This window comes from Phaseolus vulgaris, chromosome 8 (genome assembly GCF_000499845.2).
Source record: "Phaseolus vulgaris cultivar G19833 chromosome 8, P. vulgaris v2.0, whole genome shotgun sequence".
NCBI classification, from domain to species: Eukaryota; Viridiplantae; Streptophyta; class Magnoliopsida; order Fabales; family Fabaceae; genus Phaseolus; species Phaseolus vulgaris.
This window is the reverse complement of record NC_023752.2, coordinates 34694757-34709468: the sequence shown is the minus strand read 5'-3', so window position 1 is coordinate 34709468 and position 14712 is coordinate 34694757. Positions and strand designations below refer to the sequence as shown.

Here is a 14712-nt window from a genome sequence, read left to right as displayed (position 1 = left end):
TAATTGGGTGAGTATTAATAAAATTGATTTTGAATGAAAATAATTTTGTAAACTTAATTTTAAATATAATTGATGTTGAAATATATATTTAAAATGACTTAGTTAATATTTTTAACAGAATGCCATGTGTTTGATTCTAAGTTGGATGTGCATGTTTTATGTTGTGTAAGTAAATTAAAGTGAGTAAATGAAGAAGACAAATGATATAATGTACTTACAACACATAATGTTCAAACTACAAATCAGGATGAATGACTTTATCGAATCATGTTTTAGATGTTTTACAAGCATAATGTTTGGTTAACTATAGCTTCGTATCAAACATTTGCCTTTATTTCAACAAGTAAAAGTAATAAATATTAATTTTATTAATGGTAGGATTAAAACAATTTTTTTATGAGAAAACCCACATTTTCTCATTGATGGTCTCTCCATCATGAAGTAAATTTTTAAAAAGAAATTGTTGAAAGTAACAGAGGTTTGAAAACCGTTGGGAATACCAAAGGTTTGGAAACCGCCAGGAATACTAGGGGTTTGGAAACTGCCGGAAATACCAGAGGTTCCAAGAACCACTAGAAAGTAATTGTCCTTCTAGGGTTTAATAAAAATCGTTAGTAATCTGTTAGCGACGCTGGATCTACTAGGGGAAAAACAAACCGTAGATAACGCACTTAGCTGAGGTTAAAATCGTCAGAAACACTAAATATAACCTTATGAGAATAAAAAATACATGAAGATGACCAAGGATGTTATACTTGAAGGGTCATCTCAACAAGCATTTAAATATGCCATCAATAGGAGGAATGGTCAAGGACCATAACACTTGAAGTTCTTCCTATTAGTATTCTTAATATGGAGGCCCAAGCCCAAAGCCCAAGCCCACACTGAGGCCCAAGGCAACACATGAACATCCATCATGCCTCAGAAGATAATAAGAGCAAGGGCACAAGCATTAAATAAATGAGCATCATTTGATGACTCTTTTTGTAATTACTTTTGTGTAGATTTAGTAGAACTTTAAAAGGGAGGTGTAGATATTAAATAAGGGGTACTAATGTACAAAACAAGTCACACCTTCCATGTGATATAAAGAGTAGGTGTAGATATGATTTTAGGAGGTGCCAAAGTAGGAAAGCAAGTCACACTTCTCATGTGACTTGATTTTTGGCGCCAAATTTGAACTCTTGTATTTGAATTGTGCCTTTTCATTTTTCAGCCCTCTTTTATTATAAATAGAGAGGCATTGCTCATGTAATTCAGAATTTAGAAATTAAAGAAAGGAAACTCTACTCAAATTGAGAGAGAATTGTGAGAGATTTGATCTCCTTCACTAAATCTTATCTTGTGAGCTTTGGAGGGCTTCAAGTGGCGGCAACTAGCACTCATCTTGGAGCTTTCATCATCCAAGTGGCGTGTCCATCTCCTTCAAGTCTTCATCCAATTAAGTTCCTTCTTCCTTCCATCTCCATTTCCATGTTTCTAGTAATTTCAATCGGTAGTTTGTCTTTTTAGGTGTTGTTCTTTAATTTCCACCATTTGTTCTTGTTTCTCTTGTGTTTCCTTTTATTTCCAACACTTAATTCTCCTTTCAATCGGTTCATATGTGTTAGTTTCTGTTTTTAATCGGTTTAATTGTTCTATATTGTGTTTCTACTTGTGTTTATGTGTTGATTTTGCTTTCCTTTCCATTTCCGCCTTATATTTGTGTATAAGGATATGACACTCATGATTCTTATGAGTTTGGCTCTTTATTTGGAAGGCAATGTCCTCCATTGAAATGTCCTTAAGCCTCCTTATTGTGTTCCTAAAGTGTATATGCTTGATTCAACTCACATCATGTGGTATCTAGAGCTAAGGTTGTGTGCAAATTTTTTTTTGAGTTGATTGACACTTTAATTCTGTTTTTATGTTAGTTGATTCTGTTTTTGCTTTATCTTGAGTCTTTCTTTCTGTTTTAATTTATACAAATTCATTGTGTTTGTATCATTTTAATTTTTGAATCCATACATGTTTTGTCTAGTCATATTTTTTTCCTACAATGTCATCAATTCCTTGTAGTACTTTTATTGCTAATTTTGGTTTATTGATTTTATTTGAGTACATTTTTGTGATTATGTTTTTTTTATCCTTTGGTGCATTTTCTTTTTAGTTTTGAGTTGATGCTTGTGTATTAGATCTATACAAGTTCATATACATCACTTCTACTTAGCTAGGGTTAAAACTGTTGGAAACGCTAAATATAACCCCTGTTAAAAATGTTTTCTCTTGTAGTGCTCCCATAGGGAAGATAAAGGTCACTACAAGAAATACTAGTTTTACCAATGATTAAAATCCATCGATAGTGACAAAATGTTGTTAGTATGTAGAAATTTTTTATCGCAAAGTGATGATCATAGTATTAATATTAATAATAATTAATAATATTAATTATTAATCTAATAGATAACCATTTGTTGTTAGTTATCAATGGACATTGGCGATAGATAAGGCCATAAAACTAATATTTTATCTTGCTCTCAATTTTTCGACGAATTTTACCGATGGATTTTACATTCGTTGTCATATAGATAATGTTATAACACCCACAATATTGATTTTTGAACTTGGCGCTCAATTTATTGATGAATTTTATCGAAAAATATATTCACTATCATTTATTGATGGATAAAACTATCACACCCATAACACTTATTTCTAATCTTGATGTTATATTTATCGATGAATATACATAAGTATTATAAAAATTATTGTTGTTGCTATTTGTTTGTAAAATCCTTCAATAATCATATTTTACTGATGAATACGAATTCGTTGGTACTTATTCGTTTGTAAATATGTTATTTCTCATAGTGAACTATTCCTACCCCCATAAAAAGTTATGAGGAACTAGCGACACATGGTCCAACCAAGGGAAAGGGGAGAGGATCCTAACTTATAGCAAATGTTCGATACAATACATGAGTTGCGATAGGAGAATGAAGAAAATAGAGAAGATCAAAGGAGACTCAAATAGAGCAAATTAATATCATTACTTGTACCAACAACTCAAGAGGTATGCTCAAGAATGGTGTAAAACTATTTAATCCCAGTTGAAATAGAAGAGGAACTATAAGCCAATCTAAGCTCATATTTAGACTTAAGAACTCTAAGCTTATATTACTATAAGCAAAACTGCAGTTAAGCTTGAGAAGATATGCATTATTTTCATGTTGCAAGTTATTAATCTTCAACCCTTCATTCTCAATAGGAGAGCAAATCTTAAACCAATTAGCAGTAGAGGTTCCTTTATTCATAATGTCCCTCGTCCAAATGAATTTTCTCCTCCATTGCTCAACTTGCTTTAGAAGATGAGTAGGTCATTTATACACATTAAGCCTATAAGCAAGGAAACCAGTAACCACAATGTTAACCAACTAGATTCTACCCATCATGTTAAGAGATTTCTGTTTCCAAGAAGCAAACTTCAATTTGACTTTATCAACAAAAGGTTGGAGAAATGTAAGCTTAGGAACACCAACAAAAATAAACACCCCTAAATAGTTAAAGGGTAAGGATAGTCATGGCTGCAAGAAATGTGTCTTTGAACTTTCGCAATGAATCTTGTAGAGTTATCCACAGAGAATAAGTTGCTTTTAGGATTATTCCATATTGATCATAAAAGGCACCATAGTTTTGAAGAAAAATATTCAAATTTCTAAGAGATTTATTATCAGCTCTACAAAAACACAAAAATATCATCAACATATAAAATATGAGAAGGACTGATATAACCATTAGGACTAGTCATGTGCAAAATCTTCTTATCATTCACAAGCTTAGAAAGGTCTTTGCTTAGAACCTCCTCCGCAAGGGAGATAAATTATCACTGTCTCACACATTTATTACAAGGAAAAAAATCTCACACATTTTGCTTGCCCTTCACAAACTCATATTGATTGAGAGAAATGTTTTGAAAGTCACCACAACAAGCCTATCCAATAAAATTTTGGAAATAATCTTGAACTTGAAATTAGTCACAACAATGGATTGAAGTATATTTTATGTTAAAAATGTCAAAGTAAATAATATGTTAAAGGCAAATAATAAAATATGTTTATAATACTCACCTAATCTATAATAAAATTATCATAAGATGAATCTCAATAAAAACTTGAAAGGAAAAAAGGAAACACTTATCACAAATTTAAAAGAAAAAGAAAAACGTGAATCTCTCTCACATTAGGAATTATTTTTAGTTTGATAGGAGTTTTAAGTTATATTTTGTTTTGTTAGAACATTATCAATAATTAAGTTTGGATCTGTGGCGCAATGGTAGCGCGTCTGACTCCAGATCAGAAGGTTGCGTGTTCGATTCACGTCAGGTTCAATAATCTCATCAATCCTTTTTAAAATAAAAATAATTCTTTTTTCAACGGATTAAATACGAATTTATTTCAACATTAATAACATTAATATTATATTATAATATAATATTCATCAAAATATTACATACATATACTATCCGTTAGTAACACATTACTTACTTAAAGAATGTTACATTGTTTAAACACAAATGAAGTTCAAAACTAATTCAAAAGTTTATATAAATTATTTAAACACAATCCCAATAAAATGTAATGTCATATATAAAATTTAACGTAATCTTATTTTAAAATTATAAAAGAATCATTTAGTAATTTTTATTGAGTATATTTAATTTACCCATTATTATGATTCTCCATTACCCATAAAATAGATACCCTATTTTTCACTTTCTTTCTCTTTCCTTTTCATGTGCCCCTATTTTCCAGATTCTTTTTTTTTTACCTTACTTCCCACTTTCTTTCTCTTTCCTTCGGGTACTTTTCACTTTTTTTTTCTTTTTCCTTTCCTCTTTTATGTAAAAGCATACTTTCATTCTCAATTCTCTTTCTCTTTCTATATTTTGATTAATCTTTGCGAAATCCTAATTTGACATTTGTTTTATGAAATTGTAATTTAAGTTTTTGACTAGAGCGCCATTAATAATAGTGATACACACATAAAAGAGTTGTACAATCCAATATTTTTCTCGCCGGTTGACTGCCTTCCTGGTAATCAGAATCCTATTATTTCATTGCCTAATAATAAGGTTATCAAATGAATTGAAAATAAAAGAGATACGACCGAAAACGATTTGAGTTATTATATGCTCTAAAGTGGAAAATACCATAACCATATTGAATGAAAAAATAAAAATACTAGGAGAAGAAATAAGAATTCATTACAAGACATATTTTTTAGAAGATAAGATGTCATGTCGCTACTCAGACTCGAATCGAGATGCTCTAGCACTGCTTCCTAAGAACATCGTGTCTACCAATTTCACTATAACATCTTACTTAAAAACATAATAACAAAAGTGGAGTCAATTGCCGAGATTCAAAGAATCAATTCAAATACAATATTTGTTTACTAAGCATTTAATAAAATAATTTTAAAGAATTATATTAGAATCTATTATATATATAATGTAAATATCCTAAATTTTTAAATGAATATCTATTAGATATTCATTTTATATGAATATTTTTGTATTTCAAAAAGATTCGTTGAATAAGTTAATTGAAATTATTCTAACGTTTGTATTTGTTAAGAAAAAACATTTAAAATTCTCCGTAAAAATATATTGCGCTAATGAAAAAACTTATAATGTTGTAAAATATCCCTTCTTTTCTATAAAGTGTTCCAAAGAGTTTTTTTTTTTATAAATAGACGTGCTGCTTTGGAACTGCCATATAATTAGTCTAATTTTTTATTATTATATAATTTTATGTGAAATAGATTTTCCTGTAAATAAAATCATACAAAGCATTAACTAAAATATATTCTCATTTCCTCATATTTTACCGAAAAGTTAGATCCAATTTGATTTTCTAATTTCCTGTCATCACCGTTTATGATTCTAAAAGCCACATTCAAAATAGAAACAGTGGGTTTGGTCACCAGATAGCATTATGTAGAGAAGGTATGCTATCATGTTCTTAACTTTACTTTTTACATGCTATATTGATGTTTTATTTGTTCTTTATTTGTTAATTGTAGAAATTTAATATTCAGAGCAAAATAGAGGAACAAGAGAAGGAAAAACTTCAGAAGCAGTAACAATAGTTCATCTTCTCCCCATTTTTTACTTATTCATAACTTTCAAACAAGGTTAAGCTTTAGTTAGAAAAGCGTGGAAAGAGAAAGACATTAAACCCCAAGGTATTGTTTTGCTATCACACCTACTCCTCCAATCGCAAGGTTCTAACGCGAAGGAACATTGTTCAGAGCGGTGTGTAACCTAGATTCGGGTGCAAAAGATAGGAATGATTTGAATGAATCTCTACACGGGTCCAAGGTAAATTTCATTGCATTTTCTTCTTTTGTACATAATACTTTTTATGATTAAAGTTTATTGAACAATTGAGAATGAATATTTGGTTTATTGTTTAACGGTGTCACAAGTATTGCAATGATTGTCATATATTATTGGTTGTGTGTAGACCTAATGAAAAAATATTTGTTTAATTCCGATAATTGATAAAATATTAAAAATTATTAAAAAAATATGAAACTCAAATTCTATTTAATTATTTTCTCGGTTGAATTTGTAGCTTTAAATAAATTTCAACTATTACCAAATATATATCTTTTATCCATAATTAATAAAATATTAAAAATTATAAAAAAAATATAAAACTCAAATTCTATTTAATTATTTTCTATCTTGAGTTTGTAGTTTTAAATAAATTTAAACCATTAAAAAAATGTTTATCAACATTTTTCAAATTTCATTCTTATTTAAAATTTAATCACAGTGATTTTATTTTAAGTAACAACGAAACATAAAATAAATTGTAAGTTTATCTTTACGTAAGAAAATATTTTAGAAGTTTCTTCATACGATATGATTTTAACCATAACTATTGGAATAAACAATTTTTTTGAAAAAAAACGTAATTACGTTGTTATATGGATGTACAGGGATTTAAAGAGGAAGGAAAAAATTTCAAATAAAATAGTGTACATTTATTGTTATGATATGCATAATACTTTTATTTTTATTAGTCTTATTATACTTTAAAAGTAAAAAAAAAACTATAACAGTAAAATTAACTTTGAATACATCTTTAAAAATATAATACATTATAAATTATATATTTATATATGTGAGATTAGTTATAAGATTTAAAAAAATTAAATTAAATACTTATGTTGACAATCGTATAGTCAAAATTAAAAAAATATATTTTGAAATAAAAAACTGTTGTGAAGATAAATAAAGATTGTAAGGCAATTAATAACATCAGGGAATGTGGTGTATTATTTTGATGATAATTAACTAATGTAAAATTTTCTAACAACATCTTGATTTTGTGGAAAAATGATATATTACAAAAAAAAAAATATATAATAAAATTAATGTGAAAAAAAAAATAAATTGATAGTATATTTTTCGTATTTTATTAATAGTTATAAATTTTCAATTCTTATTGTGTTGAAATGTGTGAGTTTTTTTATAGACAAAATCAGTCTTATGAAATTAGTTAAAGAGAGTCTTTTACAATGTTATCATTTGTATTTAAAATTAATCCATTTCATATTTCAGGTGTTTTTTCTTTTTTTTCTTAAATTTTATGATAAAGAAATATCACATAAGTGTTGGGAAAAACGGGTAATTTTTCCACTAAAACAGAACCCTAACAGAGCTACCCGACAAATAATATTGAATAAACATAGTGGAATAATAAAAGAGATAAAGAGGAAAAAACACACCAGAAAATTGTTAACAGAGTTCGGCCAATTTAGCCTAATCTCCGAGCAGAGCAAAAACACCTTACTTTTATTATTATGGGAGAAGATATTACAAATTGAGATATTTAACAGTGAAGGAGGAGAGTTTAATTTATAACCCTCAAACCTCCTTCCCAAACAATGAACCACTGATGTGGGACTTGGATTAAGCCAAAATCAACAAATCTCCACCTTGGCTTAATTTCAAGTCCCACCTAAAACAAATCTTCTCAAAACATAACAAAAACAAACTTACAAACTTTGCAGTGCTTCAAATTTGCGCCTTTGGGCGCCAACTTCAAATGTGCAAGATATTAACCAAGTCTAAACAGTGTTCAAATTTGGTCCTTGTAACCACCTTGGTGAGCATATCTGCAGGATTCTCCGTAGTGTGAATCTTCTGGAGAACAATCTCCTCTTCTTCGAGAATCTCACGCACAAAGTGATAACGAACATCAATGTGTTTTGTCCGTGCATGAAAGACTTGATTCTTTGCTAAATGAATAGCACTCTGACTGTCAGAATATAACTCAAGTTGTTTCTGACCAACTCCCAAGTCTTTAAGCAACTCATGATGCCAAATTGCTTCCTTCACAGCCTCTGTAATCGTCATATACTCTGCCTCTGTCGTAGACAAAGCCACCGTAGACTGCAAGGTACACTTCCAACTAGCTGGCGCTTTTGCTAAAGTGAACAAATAGCAAGTTGTAGACCGTCGCTTATCCAAATCACCTGCATAATCAGAATCACAATATCCAACTATGCATTGACCAAGTTATTCATCTTGCTCAAATGTCAATCCAACATCTAAGGTATTTTGGAGGTACCGTAGAATCCATCTCACAGCTTGCCAATGTCCCTTGCCCGAATTATGCATGTACCTGCTAACAACACTCACAGCCTGTGAAATATCTGGTCTTGTACACACCATTGCATACATCAAGCTTCCAACTGCATTTGCATATGGGACTTCCGCCATGTATTCTCGTTCTTCATCAGTCATCGGAGATAAACGGCTACTCAATTTCAAATGAGGAGCAAGTGGGGTACTTACAGGTTTTGTATCTTCGTGTATACCAAAACATTGTAGTACCTTCTGTAAATACTGCTTCTGTGACAACCAAAGTTTTCCCCTCTCCCTGTCCCTGTTTATCTCCATGCCGAGAATCTTATTGACTTCCCCCAAATCCTTCATCTCGAACTCTTTACTCAACTGAACCTTTAACCTGTCAATCTCAACTTGGCTCTTTGCTGCAATCAGCATATCATCAACATATAAGAGTAAGTAAATGTAGGAACCATCTTCAAGTCTGCGCAAATACACACAGTGATCATATCTGCTTCTCTTGTACTTCTGATCCTTCATGAACTTATCAAATCGTTTGTACCACTGTCTTAGAGATTGTTTCAGTCCATACAACGATTTGCTAAGTTTACAAACCCAATCTTCTTTACCATCAACCTTGTATCCTTCTGGTTGAGTCATATAGATTTCCTCCTTCAAATCACCGTGTAGGAACGCGGTCTTTACATCAAGTTGAGCAAGCTCCAAATTCAACTGTGCTACCAAGGCCAACAAAATTCGAATGGAGGAATGTTTAACAACTGGAGAAAATACCTCATTATAATCAATTCCCTCCCTCTGAGCAAAGCCTTTAGCAACCAACCTTGCCTTGTAGCGAACATCTTTATTAGGAAAACCTTCTTTCTTTGCAAATACCCATTTGCACCCAATTGCCTTCTTACATTTTGGTAATTGTGCCAGCTTCCATGTCTTATTCTTCTTCAAAGACTGCATCTCCTGTTCCATCGCACCTGTCCAATTACCACTCTATGAACTCAGAATGGCTTATGGGTAAGTGGATGGAATGTCATCAACAACTGGAAGTGCATAGGCAACCATATCCATGAAACGAGCAGGCTTCTGAATATCTCGTCTCTGTCTTCTAACTGCAATTGGCGCTGATTGTTGTTGAGATTCTTGGGTAAGAACCTCTTCCTCATCTGACTCTTCTTCTGCCATAGAAGAGTCACTTGTAGTATTTTCGTGTTGGGATCACCACTGCTGCTCAAACTCCACCTGCTTCCGGGCACACTCCATCTGTTGCGGAGTACTGTCAGCTCCTTCTGGATTTACCTTCTTTAACATGGCAGATTCATCAAAGGTAACATCCCTGCTGATAATTGTTTTCTTTGCCTCTAGACACCACAAACGGTATCCCTTCACTCCAGGACTAAAACCCATGAAAAGAGCCTTCTTTGCCCGTGGATCCAACTTTGATTCAATCACATGATAATATGCAATAGAACCAAAAACATGCAAAGAATCATAATCAGTTGCAGGTTTTCCAGACCATACCTCTAACGGGGTTTTGCCATCTATAGCAGATGATGGCAAACTATTGACGAGATGTTGAGCGTATGTCACAACCTCAGCCCAAAACTCTCTGCCTAACTCAGCATTAGACAGCATACAACGAACTTTCTCCACAAGTGTCTTGTTCATACGCTCCGACACCCCATTCTGTTGTGGTGTTTTTCTAACAGTGAAGTGTCGAACTATGCCACAATCTTGGCATACCTTCAGGAACAGATCACTCTTGTATTCTCCTCCATTGTCTGTTCGGAGAACCTTAATCTTGCTTCCTGTCTGGTTTTCAACTTGAGCTTTCCACTTAAGGAAAATTTCAAGCACATCATTTTTGTTCTTCATAGTAAACACCCAAACTCTCCTGGAAAAATCATCCACAAAAGTGACAAAATAATGCCTACCTCCGATTGACGAAGTCTTGGCAGGTCCCCACACATCTGAATGCACATAATCCAGAATACCCTTGGTATTGTGAATTGCAGTGCCAAACTTCACTCTTCTTTGTTTTCCCAGAACACAATGCTCACAAAATTCAAGTTTGCAAGCCTTCGTACCTTTCAACAATACCTGCTTGGTAAGAATTTGCAAGGATTTCTCTCCAGCATGTCCCAACCTCATATGCCACAACTTCGTTGCCTCGACATCTGATGGAGATCAAGCCCAAGAGAACATGGAGGCCACTCATCAAGCTCAAGAAGAGGTGGAGGCACAAATGGAGGACGCCCATGGAGGTCAAAGTCCACCTCAAAGGATTACAAGAAGCATGTTCAAAGCCTTGGGAGCTAGAGGACATTTATTTTCTCTTTTTGTAGTGTCTTTAGTTGAAGGTGCTTAGAGGGAAACCTTAGAAACCTCTTTTGTTATAGCATCTTTTAGGTTTTAAATAGGACCTTTAGAGGGGTGTATTAGTAGATAGGTGTAGGAGTAAATAAGGAGGTGCCAAAGTGAGAGAAAGGATCACACCTTCCTCATGCCTTGTTTTTGGCGCAAATTCTAGAAGCTTTTTGGGAGGGAGTTTTTTTTGAATTTGTGTAGCTTACATTTCAGCACCTTAGGCTATAAATAGAGGTGCTCTCTTTGTAAAATTCAGATTTGAATTTTATCTAAAGAAACTATACTCAAAATTGGAGTGAGCATTTGGAGAGCTTTGAGCTTCTTCTCTAGTCTTATCTTGAAGGACCATGGTTTCCTCAAGTGGCGGCTTCCACACTCATCTAGGAGCATCCATTCTTCTAGTGGCGTGATCATCCAACCATTCTCCATCTTCATGAGCATTCTCTTCTCCTTCCTTTCTTCTTCTTCAATTTGTTCTTATTGCCTTGAGTTTTGAGTTGTTTTTGTTTCGGTTCCTTTAATTTTCCAGCACCTATTTTCTGTTTAGTTTTTAAATTCTGTTCGGTTCTTTTGTTTTGAAGTTCAATTCTGTTCGGTTTGTTCTTTTCCTTCTCCTTTGTTGATTCAATTTGACAATATTTGGTTCATCCAAATGAGTTTGGGATTTGGTACTTGTTTTGGTGAGTTCTTGATCTTAGAACTATGATCCAACTTCTAAGAAAGTGCCTCTACATTTTCCAGCTCAAGGTGATTCCTCAAAGTGTCAAGAATCTTGTTCTATGTGGCTATTGGAATCACATCATGTGGTATCATGAGTCTTAGGTTCATTCTTGTTTAATTGTTGAGTTGTGTGCACTTTATTTCAAGAGCTCTTTTTAATTTCTTGCAATTTAAGTTTCTATTTTAGAATTTTAATTGAGTATTCTTGCTGTTTTTCTTTTGCTCCAAGTGTTTGTGGAAAGGTTTATGGCATTCATAATTCTTATGAGTATGGTTGCTCTTTTGGAATGGCATTATCCTTCCTAGAGTTTACCTTAAGCTTCCTTCCACTTGTTACAATTTGTGTTGTGTCTTTTAATTTTTGAATCATGTCAAGTTTTGTCTTAGTCATGTTATTCCATATATGTCATTACTTCTAGTAGTACTTTTATTGTTTTGATTGTTTCTTGCTTTGGTGTCATATAATTTTCTGAATTGATGTTGCTCCTTTGTGCATTTTCTTTTTAGAGTTGAGTTCATACTTGTATTCTAGACCTATACAAGTTCCAATACATCATTTTCTATTATGTCTTTGCTAGTTCATCATTCTGTTTTTTATTCCGATTAGGATTCCTCTGTTTCTGAAAAAAGTGCTTACTGTTTTTCCTTATTGCAACTGATTTACGTACTGTAAAATTCTGAAATTCTGGATTTGAGATATTCAAAGTGTTAGAAAAGAATAGAAAAAAGAATCATTCAAAAATATGAAGTACACAAAAAATGATAAATAAAATAAAAAAAGTGTACATTCCTGCCGAAAAAAATACGGTAATCTGGCAGTGATTTTAAAAAATTTATTTCTCTCAATTGGCTTACTGTTTCTTGACACTTTGGCACGTACCGTACATCCCGCAAAATTCTGGTGGATCCATCATGATTTCGCAGCTTGATTGAACCTATCCCAGTTGTCTTACATGGATTATCATTACCCATGTAAACAACCCCACCATCAAGTTCTTGAAATTCAAAGAACCATTCCTGAATGGGACACATATGATAGGTACAACCTGAATCCAATATCCACTCATCTGGATACGATGATGCTGAAAGCGAGACAATTAAAGAGATATCTGATTCCACATCACTTTTGCATTCTGCAACATTTGCATCTTGTGGAGCCTTCCCTTTCTTCTGCAGTTTTGGACAATCTTTCTTCTAGTGTCCTTTCTCATGACAGAATGCACACTCATCTTTGGCAACGACTCGACCTTTAGACTTAGACCTCCCTCTTCTCCCCTTTGTTTGGCTTTGCTGACGACCTCTTGCCACCAATGCTTCTTTTGATGTCGTTGATTTAGTTTTCATCTTATCCTGCTTTCTCAATTCATGACTATATAAAGCAGAACAAACAACATCTAACGACACATTCTCCTTCCCGTGAAGGAGCGTAGTCTCCAAATGTTCAAATTCATCAGGAAGAGATGATAACAACATCAAAGCCAAATCCTCATCCTCAAACTTCACATCTAAATTCAACAGGCCTGCTACTAATTGATTAAACATAGTGATATGTGCATTCATAGTAGTACCTTATTGGTAGTCATATCGGAACAACCTTTTCTTCATCAGGAGCTTGTTTTGACCGCTCTTCTTCAGAAACTTGTCCTCCAATGCCTTCCACAGTTTGTGTGCAGAACACTAGTACAAAAAGCTTCATTAACGACTCCAAACAAAGACGGTTTAGAAATAACCATCATTATAAAAAACACGGTGGCAATTTTGTAAATAAGTTAGATATATCACGACGGTTCCTACTGGAACCGTCTTTATAAGTTGGACATACCACGACGGTTCCAAGGGAACCGTCTTTATAACCCCCAGCCATGACTTATCACGATGGTTCCTTAGGGAACCGTCTTTGTTTCTCTTCAGATTTCAAATTTCTGGCCAGCGCATTCTCTATTCTTCACTTCTTCTTTTCATTGCTTTTCACTTTTCCAAAGGGTTTTGCGCCACGCCGTCCTTGAGTGTGCCCAGCCCCACGCCGTTTCGTGCCGTCGTTCACTATTAATGTTCATGCCGCCGTCCTTGAGCCCGCCACACCGGTCGTCGCCGCTAACACTTATCGCCGCTTGGACGATGCCCTCTCTCCGCTTGGTCTGCACTTGTCGTGGCTCGTCACCGCCGCGCAACCTCACCTCGCGTCGCAGCTCTCGTTGCTCGTCACCGCCGCCCAGCCCCACGTCGTGGGTCGTCTTGGCGCCGCACCTGCGGAGCTTCTTCATCGCGGCTTCGCCGCCCATGGGTCCTCTGTGAGCTGCCAGTCTGGACGTCGCGTGGGTCCTCCGGTCGTGACCACCGCACGCGTGTTCTTCGTCATAGCAAGACTTCGTCGCTGCCTTATAATCCATTGCACCAACATTTCTGCACTCCCGCAGAAAGGCGCCAACTTTTCTACTACTCTTGTTTCGTTCCATTTCCAAGTTAGTATTTATTTATTTAATTAATAATATATTAATTTTTATTTATATATTTTATTAATTAATAATTGTTAGATATTGTTATTATATATTGTTTAAATGTGTTGAACTTTGTGATTCTGAGTCCGAAGGTGTCCGAACTTCGACAATTTTGATTTATATATATTAGATATTGTTTTTACCTGATGAACGTACTGATTCTGAGTCCAGAGGTGTCTGACCTTTGGCAATTTTGATTTAGTTTTATAATGAATTAGATAGTACACTTGATTATATGGAATAGTGTGTGACTTTTAGATTTTCTTAGTTTACCAATTCTATAGATCGGAGTTGGATTAATACACCACGGATAAGTGATGCTTACGAAAAAGGGGTGGAAGAATTCATACAGTTCGCAGAACATAATGCCGTTAGTTGTAATAATGGAGTAAGAATAAGGTGTCCTTGTGTCAATTGTTTGAATGGAAGGATTTTGAGTGTTTCTGAAATTAGAGAACATCTTTTGTGTGATGGATTTTTGAAAAGTTATAC

General features: G+C 33.7%; 1 non-coding gene across 1 annotated transcript; it reads left to right on the top strand.

Annotated features, from left to right (window-relative positions):
* The first annotated feature begins 4294 nt into the window (after positions 1-4294).
* Positions 4295-4366, top strand: TRNAW-CCA (transfer RNA tryptophan (anticodon CCA)). The gene has a single exon. It is a non-coding gene; the product is annotated as a tRNA-Trp (tRNA).
* Positions 4367-14712: the final 10346 nt, after the last annotated feature.